At 42.7% G+C, this 25,408-nt stretch overlaps 1 protein-coding gene across 2 annotated transcripts in view; it reads left to right on the top strand.

The window, feature by feature from the left end:
• Positions 1 to 25,408, top strand: part of GNAO1 (G protein subunit alpha o1) — a 687,967-nt gene that overhangs the window by 139,151 nt on the left and 523,408 nt on the right. The gene's annotated exons all lie outside the window — the stretch shown is intronic.

Raw genomic sequence — 25,408 nt, forward strand, 5'->3', positions numbered from 1 at the left:
ATGTGTGTGCGCAACATATGTGCATGGGTCAATTTCAGGGGGTGTCACAAGGTGTCCTTTTGACACCCTGGCACCCTTGAAATTGCATTCTCAATTTGCGATTCTCTAATTGAGAATCGCAAATTGAGAATGTCTTCCCATTCATTCCTATGGGCCTCTAGGCCCATAGGAATGAATGGGGAGAGATTCCTTAATTGCGACTCTCAATTTGCGAGTCGCCAATAAGGAATGTTTAGAAATCGCAAATTTTTCAGCGATTTCTACATGCATAGGCATTTGCAATTTTTTAATTGTGATTCCTTAAAAATCGCAATTAAGAAATCGCAGATTCCTACAATGGTGCATGTGCCTTTTGCTGCGGTTGAGAATATGTTCTAAAGGCATTAAGAAAAATACCAAAACCATGGAGTTTAAAATTGCCAGTGAAAAGGCTTGATTTCGTTTCCCCTGCAGCAATTGAATGTCATTGTTCTTTGCAAAATGTTCAGAATAATCATTCAATGACTCGCTTTTAGAGATATTAAAATAAAACCGTCCTCCAAGCTCAGCCATTGAAATTACGCAACTGTTCTCATTAAAATATAAATGCTGCTAATTGTTTTTAAGAGGTGGACAAAGCTGCAAGCTAAAAAGAAATGTTGGTTTTTGCTTCCCAGTGATAATGCGCGGCTCTACATTGCCTGTGAAATGGCCTCCATTTCATGAAAAATGCATCATTTTGTTTTGCAGAAAATTGTTCTCAGAGCAGCATCCTGACAGAAGACATTTCAGCCATAATGAGCCCAACCCGGTAGTGTGACAGATAAAATAGCATTGAATGAAGCAGGGGTCCTGTTACAAGGGTATTCCAGTCCTCGTGATTGTTCTCAGCCTTCTATGCTGCTGTACCGCAGCATTAGCGATTACAATGCATTATCTTAATTGACTAGGTATGGGGTTAGGCCATTTGCCTAGAAAAACTGAAACGCTTTTTTTTTTAGACAAAATGATACTTACAAGTTATGTCATCTACCTTAACCCAGTGTAAATAAGAAGAAAAAAATTCTGAAATCCGCCATTTTGTTTTTCCGCATTTCTTCCGTTGTGACCAGAATACCCACCGTAAATGATGTAGGGCCAAAGCTTTTATAACTCGGAGATTTTTCTAGAACATTTGTTTTCCCCTGCACAAAGTTAATATTTCAGAGATTCAGATTTCATCGTCCGCTTTCCTTTTACTCATTCGTGTTGGTTGTGCAGGTGATATTACAAGGGCAAAATACACTCGGCTCACAGATTTGGCATCCCTCAAGCCCCGCAACCTCCATGCTGCCCATCCCACACCTAAGAGAACGCAACCAAGACACACCAGTCTCGGACACTGAATATTCAACACTCCCCCCACTCTTGGGATGCAACTTGGCTGCAATAATGTATACAGTAGGAAACTGTATACCTTTTTAATGATGAGGGGACCTGTGAGGAAACTAAACATGGTTCCCATTTAAGAGAAAATGCCTTTTTCTTAAGCTCTTTTAGCAGCTAATTTGGTTAGCAATATGCAGCAACTTTGCAAGTTGCTAAACCTCTATCCTTACTATGTTCAGTTCTTTTTTAGCCCTTAAAGCTGGGGCCTTCTGGTCGACGTCCAGACCAACCTTAATACACACAGCTAAACAGGATGTGTCGGCAACCATAGAACATTCTGTAAAATGGAGGACAGGCAGTACACCTGTTATGCTGCTAGTTGTGTTGAAGTAAACAAAAAAGTGACAGGGAGAATGCATGAATTAATCTCGGCTATGGGGAATTACTTGAAGCCACATCGCAGTATATTGTTTTTCCCCCACCATGCTCAGATTGGACCCATCTGTATGCACATCAGCCTTGGGCCTGCTCCAATATGAACCATATAGCCTGAACTGTCAAGCCATGTCCTCTCTTAACCGGAACACAAGCAACCCAAAACCTGTTTTAGTCTAGTTGAGTCTTTTTAGTTTGGTGCTGCATCATTCCAGTGGCACAATGGTCATCGGACCCATATCTAGGAATACTCATTGTACTTAGGATTTTGCAGTGAATTGAACAGCAAAGCGATTGGCGAAATGCTTCAATTGAACTCCACTATATGCAAATTAGCCTTGATCCTGATCAAGAAATAACAGTCCAGCCAGAACTGCCAAGCCAAGTCGTCCTCTCTGAACCAAAACACAAAAAAAACAAGACTGGTTTTGGCCTAGTTGCTTGTTTAACCCGTTGGCTGAGTCGAACGTTCAGCTCCAGTGCTGAACGTTCGAATAACGGGTGGGGCAGCATCGGCCAATGGACGTGCGCAGCACTACCAAGGTAGTGCTCGTGACGATCGTTGGCCGACGGCAGCAGCCAACGGGTTAATTTGAAATATTTAAATGTCTTTAAATCAAAAGATTCAAACTTTAATTTAACCTACAACCTATGCTATTTACTCTGTATGCTTTTCAAGAATCCTATTTTTATTCGGAATAATCACAAATGACTAACAGTTCCAGGAAACTAGACCACTAAATTATTTCGCACATTTCCAGTGGACACAGGGTTTCTGCATACATTTATCTCAAAAGCTTCACAGCTTTTTGTTAGATTTTATCAATTTCATTTTTTTCCACCTGTGCACTGAAAAATTAACATCTAACTAAGAAATCATTTAGACACATGATCGAAAGAGAGCATTATGTCCGCATTGTCTTTAAAAACAGAAATATGGTCACACTGCCAGGAAATAGGCTATGCTTCTTTTCTGATATATGTCAATTCGTATTTCACCTTCCATTCATTGAGGGTGTATCAGGTGTTTCCCGTTGCTACTTAAAGGCAATACTTGCAGTTGTGAGATTATGCTTAATAAATGTGCCCCCGTTTGAATCCAAAGATGCACTTGAAGCAGCTACTAGCCGTGTGTAGTGTTTTATTTACAGTACCCCCAAAATTTAGCAAACATCAGTAGGATTGTCCTGAACATCCACTAGCTCTGTGTAGTGTTTTACAGTACCCCCAAAATAAATTGGCAACCATCAGTAGTATTGTCCTGAGCATCCACAACTTATATGCAGCAATGGCTAAATCAGTGGGTGCAATTACATAATCGTTCTATTCAGTGCTAAGCTTCCTGCTCAAGGTCTTTGTTCGTTTAGCTATAAACCAATTTCGAGATTTATTTTGGGTGTTTCCAAGGAAAATCACCCCTAACCTAGAGGATGGCACAGCACCTCCTGAACTGTACCTTTCAGTTATTATCCTTGAAGACTTGCTACTTCCACCAACATATGCTATTCCATCGGTTTGTCCCTATGCATTTCTTTTCAGATTTCCTCATATAGATGTGCTAGACATGCAATTCATGATCTTCTTAGATGTGTAAAAATCCTTGATAAATCCCTTCATTAACCCCTTTTACCTGAAGCTCCTCCTTCATGTTGGGCTGAGACATACAGCGACATAGTTGAAAGTACACTTTGAATTCTGATACTTTTAAATTCAAGATTATATTGTACCAGTACTTCCTGTCTTACTACCTTCGGGTTCTGTAGTCCTCTTTTGTCCTTATTTTACATTTTTGTTTTTGGAGAAAACCGGTAAGAAGTCATCATTATAAATCATCCATGCTGCAGATTGTATAGGGTATAAGTCTTGCATTTTCCAAAAAGGCCCATTGTACAGAGCATAATGGAGCAAATCAACGCCAGTCTCTTTCTCCCTCATGCTAATAAAATAGAACAAGTCATTCACCCAGGTTATCTTTACCTTGTGTTTCATCTCTTCCTAGAACTTCTCTCTCTTTTCAAAGAACCATTCTAACACAATCCATAACTCCGCTGCGTATGCCTGTATCCCCCTCTGACTCCCGCTCTCCCTTGAATGCTGGCCTGACCGGGACATTTTGGGAAACACTATCTTTTGGTTGTGAAGGTCTAGTGGAATATTTTCCCTTCATTTTTGTTCTGAATTCTTTATGGACCAATATTGTGAGTTACTGCTGGAATCTGTACAGGAAACTTATTATAAAGCTGATTCTTTTTCATAGCCAGGAGATCCCAAGATTGTTTTAGTTGTACAAATCTGGGAACAATTCTGTCAGGCGGTTCCATGGTATATACACAATTAAATTAAAGATCCCGGTTATTAAACTTCTGTCTTTATTTTAGTATTCTAAGATATTTGTTTTAGTATTTCTAAGAAAACATATGTTTTGTGTGTTTAAGGGTGGCGTGTTCATAGTGTTTTTTTTTTATCCTAGAATTTTGTTAAAAATGGCCAACTGTCAGACCACTTTCGATTACTACTCCTTAACCTATGGGCTTGTAGTCATTTGCCACTAATGTCACGGGCTCGTCTTAGTATGGCTCTGCAAATGAAGTCAAGTAACCCCTTTCTGCACTTGGCTCTCAGGGTAGCGCGGGCGAGCAGTCATAGGTGTCTCAAGGAGGTAGCAAGGAGGTTTTGAGCTCAGCGCTTGACATCAACGAAGAGAGACAGTAATGTCCACCCTGGGCGTGTCTAGTCAAGAAAAGAAACTAGCTTAAACACTCAGCTGTACTAAATACTACACAATCCTAATAGTTACACAAGTAAGTGCCACAGAATGCTGTTAATCTTTAAGGCAAGAGAAACATCCTCCTTATGTTAATGTGATCTCAACCTGGGGAAAGAATGGATGTGCCTGGGTCTGGCTGAAGGTGGTCACAGCAGTTACCATCCCACTCAGATCAGAGTTCATTGCAGTGCCGATTGGGCCAACATCAGTCCTGGCAGTTGCAGAGCTCTTCTGACCCCACAGAAATCATGCTGTTACAGCCTCTATCCTTGCCTACCACAATCACATAATTGCAGGCTTCCTCCCTTGCTCATGATGATCACAGCGTTGCAGTTCCAGCCACGATCTAGGATGAGACCTGGGTTGCCAACAGGGTACACCGCATCCTCCCTAGCTTAAGCTCATTCAGTCTACTCTCTCTAGATGTCCCACAGACTGTCTGTTTCTGGGTAGTCTCTCCTCCATTCAAGGTCATGCACACTCCTTCCCTCGCACAGCAGGCAAGCAGGCTTCTAGACGCTTCAGGGCATGTTCAGTTTAAGGTACAGACTTCAGATGATACCTCACCTCTGGAAGAATGGCTGCCAGGCAGACACCACCTATATTTGCACAGCTGTATTATAGAACTGTAGCAAAGTGGGGTTGTTTGGGTCCCACTTTTATACATGACTTCTAAACCGAGGATGTAGCTCCATTGCCTCAAGGTTTAAAACCGGTTTGGGGTGGTTGTTCTTCCACATGATCCTCCTCGAGCGGCTTTCCAGACACAGCCTGTGTGTAGAAGTGATGTTTTTCCAGAAGAGAGCACTGGACCGGTCTAAAACCTGAAGCACCCACAACTGAGTCATACAGAGGTGTGAAATTCTGTACCTGCTTTCATCAGCCCAACTACAAGCATCATCTGGGACGGACAAAGGAGATAGGCCTCACCTATGAGCTTCCTGACCTCTCAGAAGAGAGAGTGCAGACCCATCCATCAACACAACCGTCCAAAAAATGGCAGTGTTCTGATAAAGGCTTTTGCACATGATTTCTAGACCGGGATGTGGATCCACTGCCTCAACGCTTTTAGGATTCCTCCCCTTTAGAATGTCCCCAGGCGCCAGACTTGATCCGTAAGATTTTCAGCATAGCCCCTGCACCAGTAGATTGCATTATGCACCTCCACATCAATTATGCTCTGCCTCGGAAGTGACAACTGGAGGTACATATAAGAGCAACCCAAGTGCTCTGGCATCACTTTGTTTCTTTCCCTGCCTTCATGCAATGATCCAGTGCTAACATCTATGGTATTTGTCCCTTGATGACCTCTATTTTTCACATTTGTTTTAGTGTGCAAGGGAACATTGTCCCCTCCTCAAACTGCATTATTTGAACATTGTAGGGACTGTCACAAACAAATGTCTGTAACAGATCCACACAAGTTGTGTCTTTGGTGTTTGGGCAGCGATTCCAAAGTAATGCGAGGAATGTGCCCTGATGCCCTGGAAGGCGATCTAGGAACATGAAGCCAAGCTCTACATCTCCGAGCACCATTGGAAGTTGTGTAAGGGCCGCTCCTGCTCAAAGTCAAGGACAAGGACTCTGGCATCATCGAAATCCAAGTGTTCTGAGAAGTCAAAGTATAGCGAAAGTACCAGAAGTCCACACGTACCTTATCTCAGCCTCTGTACTCTATGCCTGAGAAATCAAGAGGACATCACGGGGTCCCTTTGTCTCCCTTCTGATCCCCATCTGAGGAGCCAATTTCACAGCTGATCCCAATGCACCCAGAATTTATGGGTGCATCGGAGGCACTGCAACAAGTTAATTGCATTTAAGGACGCCATGCTGTGTAACTTTGTCACCCTACCGGCACCCTCTGGCCAACATTAGGCTCCTATGGATCCACAAAGGCCTCCAGTCTGGTTACTGCTAGCGGGTTAGCCCTCGACACGTCTCTGTCTCCTGAACCCACTTTGGGGTTCAGCTTTGACTTCCGAGCCGACTCTGCATCCAGCACCATGATCAGTGCCCGTTTCTATCTCATCGACGCTGACACTGCCAAAGTATGTCAAGTCCCATAATTTTCTCAGACTCCGAACTAATCCATCACAAACAAAGCTGCACATGAGTTGATTCTCTTCGGGCCGTCCCGATACACTCTGATTCAGATAAAATGATGCCTTTGCCTAGGAGCCGCTGACCAGCTCACCACTTGTTCGATTGGACTCAGGCCAGAGCTAACCAGGTTTTGGAGTTGGTGTGATGAGTTTGGCCCACAGTATGATGATGATGATACTTTTTATATGTACCTGCAAGAGACCAGTGGGCTGGACACTTTACCTGGCATGGGCTAGTCTCTCCTCCTGGTCCACGGGAGAGTCTTCCTTGTACACTCTGGTATTAGACTTGCGGCTGAGCTCTTAGATCTACACTTGTCTTCTGCTGAGATAAAGTTAAGCATACTTATTGAGATACTACAATTGGGGCAGTCTTCCTCTGAACCACTACTATCATTCATTCAAGCCTTGAATAACACCCTCATGGGCCCTTGGGCCAAGCCCTCTCTAAACAGACAGGCAGGAGGTTGTCCTAAACCAGCGCCTGGTGACCCTGCCTTCTTAACACAGTATTCACCTCTTAGAGTCTGGTAGTACAGGCCTCCACTAGCAGAGTTAACTGTCATTCTTTTTCCACTACTTCCTCAGTCAAAAAGAATTGAAGACTAGGGAAAGAGGCAATTTTTTTTCTAGCCTCGCCCTCCGATCAGTAAATGCCAGCTGCTTTCTGGGTAAATGCTCTCATGCTTTGTGGGACATGGTCTCAGAAATATTGGCCAGGTCCGACCAGGTGGGTGTTTTGGCCATTCAGTCCTGCAGGACTTTATGGTTTGAGCCATTCCAGAGACTCACCAACGGGGGAGGTACTGCTTTACAACCTATTTTAAAGGTGAGGAATCTGCAGTTAGAAGTTTCGATCAGAAGAACAAAATACTTACCTTTCTGGAAGATACTCCATCAAATCACAAATTCTTCACCACCCTCCGGCTTCCCCGGTCTGTGAAATGGACATCTAAAAAGGGCCCAAATGAGAAATCTTCACATTGGCATGAACAATTCGTGTTCGGGCTCTGCGTAAAGGGGTGCGGACAATGTCTACACAGAAACTGACATCAGTGCACTTGGGTGGAATCTGTATGTGATGACACCAATTGTCACTTATGGGGCAGAGCAGTCTATATCGATCCACATGACGCCACCTACCGGCATGCGGGGGCAATGCTGAAAACTTTCCTGGATCCAGTTTGATGCTTGGGGACATTTTGATTGTGAGGAATCTGTTAGATTGTTTGTACTGTTAAATCAAGTGGGTATTACAAGTCATCCCGGAGTGGTGACATTATAAAGAAATTATGCTTTTGACCTCATTTCTCTATTTGGTCACGAAATCCTTGTGATGTGCAACATCCTCCCCACTATATTAGGTGGGCCCAGGTAAATTGCACACAAGCAGCACCAACTGTGAAGAACCAGACTTGATACCAGAGGATGAGGTCACTTTGGGGTTGTTTATAATCTTGTTTTTGTTCTTGGCTAACATAATGCATGGACAATTTAGCATCCCAGGAATGTTTGGCAGGCCGATTTACGCCGGATAAAACCTGGCCCAATTAGCCAGGCAAATAGTACACGTGCGCTGTTTGTGAATGGGAGCGTCCTATGCTATTAATGTGTTATTCCCCATTCGACTGTGCCTAAAACAGAATGTACCTCAAAATGTGCATCCGGTAAATAAACATGATATTGCACTTTCGCCGTCGCCTACAGCAGAACGGTTCGCAAATTGAGCATCAGGAAAATAGTTAATTAACCCTTTGAACTAAAAAAAAAAAAAAGGAAAATAGTTAACCCGATCCTTAACTGGGTGCGCAGTTTGAGCCTAGGAGGCTGCCCAGTTTGTCGCCCGATTGAAATTGGCGCCTAAACGCACCAGGGATGGCTCAACCAGTGGTGAAAAATGTCTTGGGTCTACCCTCTTCTTCCTGAACTGTTCTTGCGAAATAAATGGAACTTGCGTTCCTTTCCTTCACTTCACATACGAAATAAAAATTTCGAATGCGTATCTAAATGGAAGGTACGTGAAAAAGCGAGGGGAGTGGCTTCTTTGGAAAGCTCTGAGTAAACGTCAGAAAGGATGAAGGCGGAGCGTGAAGGGGCAACTGTCGCCCCTTCCCTGCGCGAGCGTCTGCTTTCGAAGCTGGCTCCCGCCTTAATTGGCAGGTGGCAGCAGGTGAGCAGCGCGCCGCGCCGCCGCTGATGCTGAGGCATGTCGCACCTTCAAAACAAGTTTGATTGTTTGTTGACGTTATTACATCAGACTCTGATGTAATATTCGGTGATCTGCGAAAATTGTGGTATTAACTTCTCAGGTGCCGGTAGATTCGGTGGTGGTGATATTCCTAAAGGCTGGCGCTGGATGTCTTATTCGAAGCTGGCGTTTTGCTACATACAGGGTAAAAGGGCCAACAGATGTGAAACTCAGAAACATTGTTGGAAAGTAAGTTTAATGCTGTACATGCCCATATTCACTGAGCTTTTGCACAAGGGTGTTGATAAACAGGACTCCCTGAATTTAGAATCTAAATTCAGGGAGTCCTGTTTGGCATCCTCCTGGTTGGCGTAGAAAAACCTGAAGCGTGGAATTGGTGATGGGATGGAAGGAAGGTGTGGCTCATAGCTAGTGCAGCAGTGCTTAATTTGCAAAACAATATGTGTCAGGGTAGGGTGACCAGAATTTTAAAGCAATAAACTAGGACATTTCACAAAAATAGAAGGACTATAATTTTACGTCAAGCCAGCGCACAGAATGACAGCGCTCCTCAGCAGAGAATTACAAAACAGGCAGTAAGAACACACATGAGATGCAATGTTTAAACCCAGTAGCTTGATTGTGAATTAAATTGCTTTCTCAGAACAAATGCTAACTATTCCCGCTTTGTAAAACATAAAAAAACACACACCTCCCCCTGTTTTTTAGTTGACCCTCTTCAAAAACCGGGACATGAGCTAAATTTCTCGAAATCTGCCCAGACAGCTGTTGGAAAACTGGGCCCGTCCTGGCAAATCCGGGACGCCTGGTCACCCTATGTCAGGGCCCTAACCAGGAGGCCACTGCAGCTTGCACCACCCATCGCCCTCGTCATCGCTGCCAAAACAGCTACTAACCATCTCTCCCGCATGAAAGTGCAACAGTTCAGATTATTCCTGGTCGCCAAAGCTAAAGTATTGGCTGGGGAGGCAGGTATTAGTAACTTTGAATGTATAGTGTATTCATAAACAACCGTTGTTCTGCTAATCTCTAAATTAGATGAGCAGCGCCACCATATGGTAGACAGTCATAAGTGCTGTGTTGACAATTAAGTGCTGGCTCGGTTCTGAGCACCGGAAACTAATTAAATGCCACCTTAAACCACTGGCTCAAATTAAGCACTGGTAAGGCAGTCAACAGATATAGGGGTATTTGCAAAAGCGAACGCTCTGCAGTGTCTTCTTATTCTGAGGTGTAGTGTCTAGTGAGTTGTGGACAGTCCCGGTGACATCACAGATATCTTACTAAGTTATAACCGGACAGTTAGGACATCACAGCTGTATGATGACACTACACTTCTACAACTGTAATCTATGGAAAGGTTTGGAGGGTATTGTGTTGAGTGGCTTATGTGTGTATAACAGCTGCATTCTAGTGGTAATTATGTGGCTTTGGTTTAAGGCATTGAGGTAGGAGTATCTTTGGTGTTTAGGTTGCAAATGTCCTTTTAGGGTAGTTCTGAATTCTACAAATTAAAATCTGGGGTGGGGCGCAAAGCTCCAGGCTACTCTGATATCTGCCAGTTGGGCTTGGAAAGATTTACCAATGCTGCCAAGAAGGTGTAAATGTCATTCAGGCTGCATTGGTTACAGCCGGTCATGGTGTAGTCAGTTGTGGTGTTCCTGTAATGTCTGGGTGGGATGTATGACGTTACAACGCATACTTTTACCACGCATGCCTTTACAACGCGGTTTTTACATTGCAAACCTTTACAACGCATAGCGCTTTGGGGTGCTGGATAGTGAATAGTTTAATTTACCATTCCAACTCCAGTCCCCGTGGACACTAGGGAAGGTGTTGGATAGTAAATTAAACTTATTCCCTATCCTAGAGCGCCCCCCCCCCCAGCGCAATGCGTTGTAATGGTTTTCGTTGTAAATACCGCGTTGTAAAGGCACTGCGTTGTAAAAGTTTCGTTGTAAAGGTTTTTCACCGTCTGGGTGTAGTATTCTGTTATGAACTTGAATGTTATTAGGTTTCTGATGCCAGGGAGCCAATCCAGTTTTCTCTTGGGCCAACCATGTTTTTACTTCCTTCCTTCCTTCCTGAACATCCCTTGGTCTTGTATGTTTGATGTCTTGACTGGTTAGGAGTTCCGCCAGTGGTCTTTTTCTTCTAGAAAGGAACAATGAGTGGAGGTGCTAGCCTTGAGCATAGTCTCCTTTCCGGGAGTTTAGTTGGAATTTTGGTTGCAGGAACTACTGACCTTCCAACTGCAAGGTGGTGTAGACAATGCAGAGTGACTTAAAGGTCGAGTATGTGGCTGTCTCCAGCATGTGAAGGGCTCAGATACACAGGTGCCATGTTCTACTTTGGTTAGGGCAACCAGATTTCCCGATTAGGCCAGACGTCCTGGTTTTTCAACGACTGTGCTGTCCTTCTGACATTTAAAAAATAAATAAATGCATGTCTCGATTTTTGAGAGGGTCAAGTGAGCATGCAAGTTTATCAACGTGCTGTGTAGGCTCACGTTTACACTGGCCCCCTCATCGCACAACAGAGTTTGCTTGTTTGTAGAGTCTCTTGCTGTGCTTCCAGGTGTCTTTCACTCAGCACCACAGGAATTAAATAGGGGCGGGTCAGCAGCCACTAAGCTCATCACCCAAGGCCGGGTCACAAGCCTGCCTCTGGATTTAGTCAAGTTATGTTATGTTTTATGTTATGTCAGTTAAAACATACTGTTTTAAATGAACAGAACCACTGAAATTTGCTAGTTATAGATAACTCAGGTAACTATAACTCATCCCCTAAAGTAAGTACACGTCACACCCTCCCCATGTACTGCTAATTACCTCACATATTAAATCACTCATGACCTGTTCCATGACATTTTAAAAACCACAAAGATGTTATTAAAGTAAAGTAGATTATTATTGTTAACAAGTGGCATCATCATGATTAGTTGATGCCATTAAGACTGTCCAGTTTCCATTTTTAGGTCTGTCCTAGAAACTGCTTTAGCTGTCTCACCAGCCTAGTAATAAAAAAGGTCACAAAAAATACAGATATAGAGAGGGGCATTAGGTCAGCCTTCTACGTCCATTGGTATCTTTCCAACTCATTCGCATTGTGCTTCCACCTACTCCAGCATGGATCATTGGGTTTGTCCGTTTCATCCATTTGCTCTTTGCACTGTGGGTGACTAAGTTTTTCATGATCACTTGTGCACATTTACCTAAAAAGAAGAACAGTTCTGGGCCAGTGGTGGCAAGCCAATACAAATGTTCTATTCCTAATCCTTTTTAGGTTTGCCTGTGACCGCCAAGGCCGGACTGGGAACCAAAACCGGCCCTGGAAAAGTGCTCGGCTCGGCTATGCTGCAAAAACGGCCCTGTAACAAAATCGGCCCACCGGGGCTCAAAACCGGCCCCCCCACCCATGCGCCGCACCGGGGGATTGACCGGTGCCCGCTACGGCCAGTCCGGGCTTGGTGACCGCACATGTGCTACATGCGCTCTCACATTGCAAGAGATATTGTATATAATTAGGGGCGTGCAGCCCGTCCTGGCTTAACATTCATTGGCTTCACTGTCACTCTGTTTGCTGCCTTCTAATTGGCCAGTGCGTGCTGGCTTCCCTTCCTCTTATTTTGGCTGGAGCATGGACCAAGTACTGATCGCTTCAGCTTGATTGCTAGCCCTCTGCTGATTGCACTTTGATTGAGGTATATTTTTACTTCATCCCTGTCATTTTTGTTGAACCTCTTGCCATTTTTAGCTATGTCTCACTATACCATGCACATTTCAAAGAAGCCCTTTTGTCCTTTAAAATTGAGTTTTATTGTGACAACCGATGTTATCTGCTTCCAAAAATATTTTCAGTTGGACAGGGGCGCAAATGCTTTCTTTATGTGATAGCATTTTTTGCCAAATGTCATATTTCTTTTTTCTTTTTCACGCATGTAGAGATTTAACTGATTTGTTCAGAAGCGCAGGGGTGATGTGCTATGACCTAACAAGCTCTGGGAAGGGCTCTGCCATTGCCTTTTGTTCATGCTGTACAGCATGGCATTACCAACTTTGTCAATGATTTATAGCCATGCTGTATAGCAGCGTGGTTGGTGTGCAGCATGTCTAAAAATAATAATGCAAAAAAAGGACTGATAGATCCAGCTCTAATGCACTTAAAGAGAAAAAGCATTAGCCTTGGCTGCGTCACAGCGCTTTAAAAAATTACTTTTAGCTGCACTGCAAAGCATATGTGCTGCTGTACAGCATTGCTACTAAACATTGCCAAAGTCAATAGCTCTCTTAGGAGAGAACTATTGGCTTTGCCACTGCTTGTTTATTATTGAAGATAATCTGAAGACCTTGTATAAAGCCAATGGTGTATTTATTGTTTGCTGGTAAGAATCATAATCTCCAGTGTATCACATTAAAACTAAAAAAGGGTTTATATATCCAATTACATCCTGTCTGCTAGGAAGTTCCCTTCCAGTTCTATTACAGCTAAAAGCAATAGTTATTTTGCTTTTAATTTCTCATTTCTCAAGCTGAGCTCGTCATGAGCATGGGAGGGGTTAAACGTTCAAATACCCTTCAGAGAATAGAAACTCATGCAAGCTATGTAATGCAAAGGCGGGTATCTGCTGCTTGTTAACCAACTGAGATATGGGTTTTTAAATCTGTTTTACCCTTAAAGACATTGGTAACCTCATGAGGTAGAACATGAGCGCTACTAGATTCATTGGATCTTTATCGAAGAACTAATGTAGAATTTAGGTGTTAATAATTTACATTTGTTTTCTTATTTTTATGGGCATGGCTACAGCTTTAAATCATTAAATGGGCAATTTTGCACTTATCGCTGCAGCGATAGTGTGCTTTTTTGGATGGCATCCGATTGTTTTTCGTGTTCTTCAACCACATATGACACCTAGAACGAAATTTCTGAAATAATCCACTGTGATGTCATTAACAGTGTGTTTGGAGTGAGTTAAGTATCTAGTAGAACCTTAATTTTTTTAATTAATTGCATTTAAGGATTTGACGAAGAGGCCACTGTTGCTGTTACCTAATTAAATGCTTGTCTGTAACATTCATGGATTTCGTGTATATATGTGTGTGTGTGTGTGTGTGTGTGTGTGTGTGTATATATGTGTGTGTGTGTGTGTATATATATATATATATATATATATATATATATATATATATATATTTTTTATTTTTATTTTTTTTTTGACACTGACGAAGCCTTTTGGCGAAACGCGTCTGTTGTGGGGGTAGGGGCTTGAATTAAAAAATCATTATCCACGACATCAGTGTGCTGGTCATCCTCCTAGCCAAATTGGAGTAGATCGTGTGGAAATATATAAAATATAAGGTTTATAGACGGTGTGTCTGTGGAAAGAGAGCACTGGTCTTTGGAGGATATTGGTACACACAGTTGTTATAGAGCATATGACCGTGCACATGCAATCCGTTAAATTCACTCGTGCAACAGCTTCTGCAAGTGTGGCTCAAGATTTGTGTACCCCAAACTTTTACTTAATGCAGGTACTGGCGAAGCCCCTTCTTGGTCTACTTTGCATTTACAAGGACATAGCGCTTTGTGGCGGTGTATAGTAACAGTAAGAGTGGGTCGCTCTCTCTTGCTGTCCCAAGGCTGAGTCGACCTAAATTCTTGAAACCTCAAATATCCAGGATAAAGGAAGCTTTTCAGATTAGTATATCAATTGTCACCTGAAAAAGGGCACAGCTCCTCCAATCCGCCCAAATATCTCTAGGCACTTAGTGGAACAAGTAGAGATTTGTTTTCCATATTTCTGATGAACAAACACATCTCGCAGAAAGAAGGCTATGAATAGGGTAACAGCAAAATTTCATAATGCAGACTTAAGATGACATTCCATCTTATTAACAGTTTTAATTAAATAATGAAAACAACGTAGGAACAGTACAGCCTGCGAACATAAATACAGTGTTCCTTAACTTGGGCTTTGACTTCATAAAACGGCCTGTAATAAACTTATCCGAACTGATCAATCATCTGTCCCCAATGCTCCGAAAACATGATCTGATGCACTAGTTCCCAAATTCAGTTTCCAACTGGAATATCTCTCTTGCCTTCTCCTGCAGCAGTTAGCTGAAATATGTTGCTGTATATTCAGGACTATGTCAATAGTTTCACCACAAAAGCTTCAGCATTGCTCGCATGTCGCTTCAATTTGGATCTGTCTGTTTGGCACACACTGTTCCAGTCTTTCCTTTAAGTGCAGTTTTGATGATAGATGCATTTAAATATAGCTCTAACGAGTTTTGGGTTTCAATGTTTACGTTGGTGATCTGTTGCTCTACTTTTAGCTTATAGGAAAAATCTATAATGGACACACAAAAAACATAGCTAGCTTTATTTTAATGCATTGTCAAAATAATTGTAGAGTTCTTCCCTGATTTATCTTGTACAGCAAGGATGTGACGTGAATTTCAAGTGTCTGAGGAGTCTCAGGAAAGTTCCCTTGCTCCAGCCTCGCCATGAGTTGATCGCTTCAGTCCATTGCTGGAATAATTTCTGGCGGTACAAAAGGGGGTGGTGATGGAGGGAGCATCTGAATCAATCAAACACTCACACCCAGTCAAAAGATCTGGGTTTAATCCATCACCGTTCTTTAGCCCACTCTGCCACCCCAGTTCAGACATGGCCATATACAAATCAGTCTGACCCTGTGCCTCATGGGAACAGTCCAGCCCGAACTGCCAAGCCATGTCTTCCCTGGACCGGAAACAAGCATCCTGGGACCGGTTTCTGGCATTCCAGCCGTCTTCAGCCCGGCTTGCTTGAATCCAGTGGCAAAGTGAGCAAGAGTCTCACGTCTGAGCATACCCTGCCACACTTATGGCAAACAAAGCGGTACAAAAGGGGGTGGTGATGGATGGAGCATCTGATCAATCAAACACTCACACCCAGTCAAAAGATCTGGGTTTAATCCATCACCGTTCTTTAGCCCACTCTGCCACCCCAGTTCAGACATGTCTATAAGAATCATTTCTGGGGCCCACTGGAAAGGGATATATTTTTTTCCATGTAAATGAGAGATGCTATCCTGGCTCCCACATGCATCCATGTCCCAGCAGATCAGCAGTTGGCTCTGTCTCTAGCAGTGCAAATCTCCTGCTGGTCCGGAACACCTCTACTACAGCCAGTAACCTAGCTGGACAGTTCTGCTGACCCCTGTTAGGAAACGGGATGCATACTTCTGACCTCTTGATGAGTGCATCTACCTCCGCCTCTGATGACAAATCACTCGGCTCCAGAAGGAAGTTAATTAAAACATATATTAGACAATTTCAGTAAACACTGACTTAAATCACATTTTTACAACATTTAAAATGTGTTAGCAGGTTTCAAGATATAGCTCGAAGTAGACTTTAAACACGTATGTAGATATTCAATATACTACTCGTTGGTGGTGTAGATTCGTGATTGCTGCAATGGTACATGCAGCTTGCGATCAGTTGTGCACCTGTATACGTCTGTGTGTCATTGCTATTTCATAGCATGTCCTTGAATTGCTGGCACATATTCAATGTAGATTTAATTCCTATTTATTTAAACATAAGTATTGAATAGTACAAGGTAGCGCAACCCAAGATTGAGAAAGAAAATCAAGACGAAGACATTAGCTAAATCGCTCCTTAGGCAAGAGTTTGGAAACAGTACAAAATGTAATTAAGACACAGAGTGTCCTTTACACTACAATGAGCAAACATGGTAGCCAAAAGTTCATTGTATCGTGAATGATGAAAAACACAGAAAATGTGATATTTGGACAGTCCAATAACATAATATAGAGGACTTCGGAGCGTCCGTTCGCAGAGTTGCAGATTCGAATATTGACACATAGCGATGGTAGATTTATATTAGAAGATCAGCCGAGAGGGATTTTTACAAGGCTTGGGCAGTTATAAAACATGCGCATAGTGTCATTACTCGCTGTAGTGATGAAGTCTGGAATATCGAAATAATAAAGTCAACAAAAGGCAGATGCTTACTCTGGAAACTGGATGGTGGCTTTGGTGTGTTTGTTCCTTGCTGCTGAGTGAGAAACCTTTTGGTGTTCACCAATAAGCTGAAGGAGGCCCCATGCAAGCATTTTAGTAATCAGATCATATGTCGGCGCACACGCCTGCCTCTCTCTACTTGCATGGAAAACTCTTTCTTGGAGCTAGAAAGCGAATTTGAGCCATGTTAGTTTTCATTTAAACTGAATACTAGATGGCCCTTCTTTATTATTCACAACAAAATAGCTTAATAGTCTGCGTTAGACAAAAAAAGTAGTTTGTGCTGGAGATAGAAGTATGGTGATATGGCTTGTATGTTGCCAAAAGGGAATCTGAAGAATTGTCAATAGAGCCAAGCAGTTTAGGTTTTGGATCACTCAAACACAAAGAAATCAACGCTGTAAGATCATGAAGAGCTTGAATGAGGCAATACTCCTCAACTCGAGGAGCCGGTCTGCCAGGCTGGGACCACTATAAGGGAAAATAAGGTAGCCGTGTTGAGATGCCAACTGGTGGTGAGGCTCAGTTGTCTGTTTACAGCATGGGGGCCTGCCCAAGAGGCACATTTCTACTTTGCTTGGAAGCTCTCCAGGGGCCGCTGCACAAAGATATTTTGCAGGACCAAAGCCTGCAATTTGCAAAATCACGGGGTTGGCAACCAGAAAATATCTTTTTAAAATTCACAAGTGCCGTTTTACGAGCCAGAATAGTTGTTCCACCTTATAAAAAGAGCGTTTGCGACTCTATCCAAATGGCACCTCAGAGAAGGTTTGTAAAGGACATCCCCTCCCACTTGCACTTTGGAGGGGAATCTGTTTCTGGCCTGTGAGCACAATTGCAGCTGCAAACCAATGATCATATACTGATACCTTAAAGGGGCTGGTATGTGATTCGCCAAGGGGAAGTGGTCCACATGGGGCTTCTTCTCCTCTGGGAATAGTGGCTGCGATCTCGAGGGGTGGGGGTCCGGCATTGGTTCGGGTGTCTACTGTCTGCTCTCCCCAATGTCTTTCTAAAGAGGAGACTTTATATTTTAAACAGCAGCAAGGGTCCCTTTAATAGATAAAGGCTCCTTCTGAAGAAGAACAAATGTTTTTTGTTTGAGAATTCAAATGCAGGGACAGATCTGCTGTCCCTTGCAGGCCTCCATTCGTGCATTTGCATCTATTCAAATCACAGGTGTTCGCAAACTGCAACCGGCCTAAATTAATATTCATTAGGTATGCCGTTTTGCGTCACCCTGCTAATGTACAATTTGTGATGCGACCTATTAGTACCAAGGTTGCGCTGCAAATTATATTCCCTTTCGCAAACCAGGTGGGGTGCAAACCTCCCAGCTTGATATGGGAGTAGTACATGAGGCCCTATAGCCTCCCACTTGTCCTGCACATCAGGAATGTCTCCAGTGGCCCTCGGAGGTGGTGGCCCGTAATGTCTATGATCCAGCCCTCTCATTATCTTTTGCGTTAATAGCTACTCGAATGTTTTGAGTAAGCCATTTCTTAATAATTTTGTGTATGGCTGCTCACAAAATATATATTTAAATTAAATTTGAAAAATATACATGTGTAGATGTAGGCAAGCGACTGAGGTTCAGGAATCTGGACGGTCCTGTAGGTTTCAGATTTTTTTACTAAAACGTTGAGATTCCAGGCTCCCTCACATATGCAATTAGTACTTTTGTGTATGTGTTTTATTTACAAAATAAGTGGTAACCCTTGGATGATATTTATTTTGCAAATTGCTAACTATCCATGACCTTTTTGTTCCTGTGAAATGGGAAAGAGGCGACTCATAATTTGCCAACTCGTGGCTTCTACAAAATGTTATGTTGCTCGGTGTTAGTCATTTTCTGATGTCTCACTTATAATCCGCAGCCTGCAAATGGTTGCCGGTAATTGAGTCAAAGAAAGGTATGGGGGCAGGACTTCCAGTTTTCGCCATTATATTTTACTAGTGGGTTGCTGGTTGTTTATCCTAATTAAGAGCTTGAAACAGAAATGCTTGGCTAGGATTTATTGAAAAACAGACACAACAGCACACCTTCTAATTGCTACTTTACTCTACAATGCTATTTCACAAGCTTACAGTGAATGTTTTTGTTATTTCGTTAATATTTGTGTCTAGGTCTAAAAGGAAACAGTGAGGCTTTTTGGGTGATCATTCTATTGGTGGGCTGTTTAGAGTAGGCGTAGGTTGAACACCAGACAGGAAGTCTAGATCGCATAGTCCTCGTCAGTCCTGTCTCTGCTTCCATAACAAACAGTTCCTGTCTTCAGACCGCTCATTGATCTTTTTGTTGGAGCGCTCTGCTGATTCAGCGAATTTGAAACCAGTGGCTTGACGTTCTCCCTGCCACTCATTGCCCAGCCTTGCAGCTCGCTTTTCATTACTTTTGCGTGTTCCTTACTCTCAAGATTAAGCGGGGTTCTTCTCTCTAGTTCCCTCTCTGATACAGATGTTTTCTCCCATAATTGGACATGTCCTCTTTGGCCACAACATCTTCTCTTCCCTATGCATGATGCTCTGTTGACCCCTGGTGACCCTCCATGTAATCAATAGTGCCTTACCGGCCCTTCCCCTGTCCAGTGAGTTTCTGTCCGATCCCCCTACTTCTCTGTAAACCCAGCTACTTGGGTTACTGCTGATCACTACAACAGAGTCAAGCCAACAGTAGTTTTGATATTGATCAGCCTATAAAACACATAACCCCAAGGAAGCCCTTCCTGCTCTCTAGAGAAAATGCAAGAAAATCCACGATCAGGCTCTGCTTAATTCCAACCATGAGCACAGACACCACAAACATTGCACTGGACCCATGATCATCCTAAAACAACCATGAATATCCCACTTTCGGACAGATATGAACTTCCTCAGGCTCCCAAAAACAATATTGGGCTTAACTCTAGCTGTAAAAAAATTACAAAAACCTTCAGCACATTTCCTACCCATTCAATTGTGATGTGCGTGCCTCCATCATCCAAAATGCAATCTACACACAGAGCCCCAGACTAAAATGATGGTTTTAATTCCTTTTGCCATCTTATCCAAGCATCTATAAACATTCCATTTCAATCCATCCATCCAATAAAAAAATAAAACAGACTTAAGAACCTTTATGCAACTTAAATACTCACACTCTTTGCTATCCTTCATTTGCCAGTCTGTCAGCCATCTTGCTTTTGCTTCTAACCTCCTTAGAAAGTAAAATTGCCTTACGTGTTAACTCTTTCAGAGCTTTTCTAAGATCAGCAGTTAAGCTGAAAACGAATTTTTAAATAAAATGGGACGTTCATGCCAAATCCTAAATTAATTCAAACTATCCAATTCTAGGTTTTCAAATAGGACAATGTGTTTCATGACATAGTTACTTGTCCTAAACTCTAAATAAATCAAGGAATCATAACTGTATTTTTTATATCAAGCGTAATGCAGCGTTTTAAGCTGTTTACACAAAGGCGAGTTACAAAACAAAGGGGTAACCCCAGACACGTCACTAGGACCTGGGTAAAGAACGGTACAAGAAAAAATGGCCCCAGTGGACACAAACTTAAAAATTACATATAAACAACAACCCCACCTGTTAAATCAATTATAAACGATAATATTCATTTTAAACATATTTATTCATATTTGAACATTGGATACTCGTTTTCAAAAACATCACATTTGTTAGATGCAATCATGAAGCAGCGCCCCAGAGGGGAGGGAGGGAAAAGTGCTTCAATGTGCAAGTGTGAAGGTAAGTGAGAAAGGGAGGGCAGTGAACAATGTATACATCCAAATAGTCAGAAGCCAATCCAGCTTTATCCAGGGTTAACCTATTTACAAACCCATAATAAGGAGGGGACACCGTCAATCTATCACTATTTTCCAAGAAGGTAAACACAAAATAGTCGTTGATGTTTTGACCCAGGGATTGTATGTAGGCAATAGGTCCTTACAGTAGGGTCTTCATCAGGACCAAGTGGGGGCACACTTGGGTCACCTTTGCTGCTGTGAAATGGAAGTGTGTTCTTTAAAGAGAGTTAAAGAGCATCAGATTTTTCAAGCCTCCTGAAAATTGACAAATAAAAAATCACACAGACACAGGATGTCTTTGCATTAACCTGTTACCACAATTACGTCCCTTCTGACTTCGAAGCCTGAGGGCCTTTATATCTATCTTTTCACCACCAGCAACAGCGACCCAAGGGTGCCCCCCACTTGGTCCTGAAGACCCTACTGTAAGGACCCTATTTGGCCAACATACATGGCCACTGCCAAAATATCATCATAGACTCAAGTTAGGGCTCACCATTACATGGGATGAACTCACGATTGGTCGACATCCAGCCTGTGGTGTGGCAGAATTGGTTATGGGCCCATACTAAAAATGATCTAGTAGTTTTAAAAATCGCCTGCACAGCTATTGGGTGCCCTTTCCCCAGGACGTTCTGGTATGATGCTGTTTTTAAGGGACAGGTAATAGTGTAGCGTCTTGAAGGTTTCGTTTGCATAATTGTTCTGGTGCGTTAAGTACAGCGACCATGCAACTCTGTTATTTGGATAAAGTGCCTAGGCCACCAACACACGCACCTGCTCTAACGAGGAGTGCAGCATTCCCTTCACGACTGTGGTGTGATTGGAGAACCATCATGGCTCACTTTAAGGTCACCCTCTTGGTTACCTTGGCCATCAGCATGATAGTGTGTGCCTCCTTGAACCCTCTCTCTGGACCATATTTTTTATGTTGTGTCAATGATTTTCACAAATGAGGAAAGTAATTTCCAGTTTTGGCTTGCGCGCTTGACATCATGTGTCCATTTTTTAAAATAATTTTGTGTTCCCTTCTATTTGCCTCATATTCTGTGTTAAGGCCCAGTATGATTGGCCAGATGTTCATCTAGCTGCAGCTGGACTGCTTCTATGTGGTCTGGTAAATGGCATCTCCTTGCAGTTTTATTAAGAGGCAAGCAATATGCTCCCCTCTAGAAGGCCATGTAGAGTCCTGCCTTATATTTCCCCCTAGTTCAAATCCTATTAACTGACCACATGAGGGTGTGGTAGGTGGTTAGAGGGGCTTTTCTTTGCTTCAACATATAGATTTTTACCTTTTATATAAAATATTTTTAGATAATTTTAATTCGGAAGACATAGAAGCACATTTTAAGATCGTTTTTGCTCCAAATGTAACAGTTCCTTTTGGTTTTACAGGTATATAGATTTCCGTGTGCATGCTACAGTAGCATAAGAAACCTTATGCGTCCAGCCCATGGCAAAGGCCTTTGTTAGCAAAATGTGTCAGTTTAGGGATAATGCCAGGGTGGTTACATTGGTAATGACAGGATTGGGAGCAATGAACTCTCCTGCTGCAGGCCAAGGTGTTTATCCCCACAACCCTATTATTACCGAGTTACACCAGGCTTCCAGTGTGTAATTTGTATTGTATACAGATTTTTATTTATTTTAGCAACTAGGACCTTTCTCAAAGCCACAGGTTTTCCCACATAAGTGTCCACACCCCTCAACTAAAAGCATAAGAAGCATGCAGAGATCATCAGTGTAGGTGTCGTGCTGGACTGCTTGACTGCATCAACGGCGATCAGGGAAACATGACTGCAGATCTTGCAAGAGAAGTTGGCATGGAATGCAGGGAGGCCTTGCATGGTTGGAAAGTGAAGATGGCATGGCTCCAGGGTGGTAAATGAAAATTGCATTCTTGCTTGTGTAGCAATTGTAGAGGAACATGGCTTCATGCTGGTAGAAATAGATGGGTTGACAGTAGGTTATGTTATCAGATTTGTAAAGCGCATGGCTGCCCCAGCAATGGGGCGTCCCAGCGCTGATTCCAAATGGTCGATATGTCCTATTAATATGCCATGACTACATGAACAACCCTCTATGTCCCCAGGGACAATATGTTGTATAACAATGGTATTCATATGGGGCTTATTCAGAAACTGATACCTCGCCTGTGCATTAGAGGGATCTACAATGTAATCAGTATGGTTAATTGTAATTTGAATTAAAGAGCACAGCACAAACATACTTTCTGTAAAAATTGGTTATACATATTCATGTCCAGTAGTATGTGATATAAGTGAGTATACTGCAGATGGTGCAGTGCTCAGAATGTGAATATATTTACACAATGTACAACATAAGACACTGTACAATTCCCATTGGTTGTATATGTTTTTTCAAACAGTTGAAAATGGGGTAGTTGAAAGAGTACACAGTCCCTTTATATTCATTGTGGATAACAACCAAATGGAAGGGTTTGTTGACGTTTCGACCCTAGTGGATTTAAGGGGGTCTCCTCAGTATGTAGTCATGTGGGGCAGGGGTTGTGTAGACGTTTGGGGTGGATGCACCAAAGTAGCAGGCCCAAAAAACACCAGAAACGCCAAACTGTATGTATAGTGAGTTCATCATGGTTTCATGTTCTAGGAAACTTACTTAAATTAAGACGCCATGCTTTACAGACTTTGGCACAGATGCATCAAGCTGAAATCCGCTCGCAAAGGGGCAGATTCTCAGAATCTGCCCCTTTGCGACCGGTATTTTTGCATTTGGGATGCATCATCCAAATGCAAAAATCGCAATTTAAGAAATCGCAAAATTGTGATTACTTGCATTTAAGGTATCTCAAATTGAGATTCCTTAAATGCAATGCATTAAAGTAAAAAAAAAAAGCGATTTTGCTAATAGGGGTCGCAAATTACCATGAAGTTTAACTTCTTGGTAAATAGCAAAAACTTTGAAAAATGCCCTAAAGGGCATTTTTCACACACAAACATGCCCTCAGGGCATGTGTGTGTGTGCAAGATGTACCCATATGCAGATTTCAGGGGTGCAACAGGGTGTCCTTTTGACACCCTGGCACCCTTGAAATTGCAATCTCAATTTGCGATTCTCTAATTGAGAATCGCAAATTGAGATGGTCTTCCCTTTCATTCCTATGGGCCTCTAGGCCCATAGGAATGAATGGAGAGGTATTCCTTAATTGCGAGTCGCAATTTGCGAGTCGCAATTAAGGAATTTTAAGAAATCGCTATTTTTTAAGCGAGTTCTTCTTGCATAGCATTTTGCAATTCCTTATTAGCGAATCGTTATTTTTCGCTAATAAGGAATCGCAAAATGGATGCTTGATGCATCTGGGGGTTTGTTCTGTACTGTTCAATTTGTTACGAAACAGAATCCCGTATAAAAAACTGAGGGCCCAACATAGGCCTCCTTACTGGCTGCAGAGAGAGAGAAACAGTATGTCTTTACAACTGCCGAAAAATACAACACACTTACTGGGTAAAATACATACTTTTCCCAATCTTTACCGGCTCCATCAACAGCTGCAGAATGAAGATCTAAGTTCCAGGTCTCTTGACTTTGTTTGCGACTGTGGAATCGCTACTCTTCTAATGGTACTTCAAGGGGTTGTTGCACCTGTCCTAGGGTGCATCCAGTAGTGGGGTTTGGCAATAAGTTTTTTTTATCCCGTCAAAATTGGCACAAATGATGTATGTAGCTGTTTGCACGCCTCACCCCCTTAAACATGGAAGTGAGGTCTTGTGTGCTCACTGTCACATCCACATGAATGGAGGTGAACTGCTCTTCATCATGCAATTGCTGTTTTGCAGGAGGTCAATGGCTATAGGCTCCATATTCTCTTTCTCCCTATCTAGATGTTGTTGGACAGATGGCCTTGAGACCCGGAATCTCTGGGTCAGATCTGCCACTGGGGTCTCTAGTCGGCCTAATGCTGGCCCATCTAGCCCTTGGAGTTCCAAGAGTCTGCTCATTTGCTTGGGAAAGACCTTAGCGGGCTAGGCTTTCCATGCGGAAGCCATAACTATTAGGTCCCTACCCATGTTAGTATGGAGCCAAAGACTGCACCAATGGGTATTCCTGAGTGGTGGCTATCTGGCGCTTTGCTGACACAATTCAGTTTGCCTCACTGCATTTCTTCAGAATATTCACACGTGAAGCTCTCACATAAATTCCTTGCAGAAAGGAACCCGTTAAGCAATTTAAGGTTCTTTGAGATATTCCAGGCTATGCATACTCCCCATGCTCCCCGTCACTCAAGAGAGGCAAAACAATGGTAAACTAATTCTGGCGCCCAACGTAGGCTTTTAGGACATCACTTTACCACCAGCATAGACAAACATGAAATTTGGTCTCCAGAAGGGCACACTCTAATTTGCACTTGTAGGAAGAGTTCCTTATGTAGGGGTTTTTGATTTCTTAAGTCTGCGCCAGAAGGTTTCACAGTGACTTATAAAGACACATCAGTTAAGTAACTTGCACGCAGAAAAGGTTAGGAAATTATGATTTTTTTTGTCACCGGAAGACCAGTTGAAGGCTTGAAGAGGAATCTATAAATGATTGACATGCCAGGTGCAAATTAATGACTTTCTGCGAGCAAAGAGTGAAATTGTATGTGACAGAGTGGGATGAAGTCATGACGTGCAGTGTGGAAGGGGAGGGTTACTTGGCTGCTTTTACAGCAAGTAGTGAGATCACTGAC

This window comes from Lissotriton vulgaris, chromosome 12 (genome assembly GCF_964263255.1).
Source record: "Lissotriton vulgaris chromosome 12, aLisVul1.2, whole genome shotgun sequence".
Lineage (NCBI taxonomy): Eukaryota > Metazoa > Chordata > Amphibia > Caudata > Salamandridae > Lissotriton > Lissotriton vulgaris.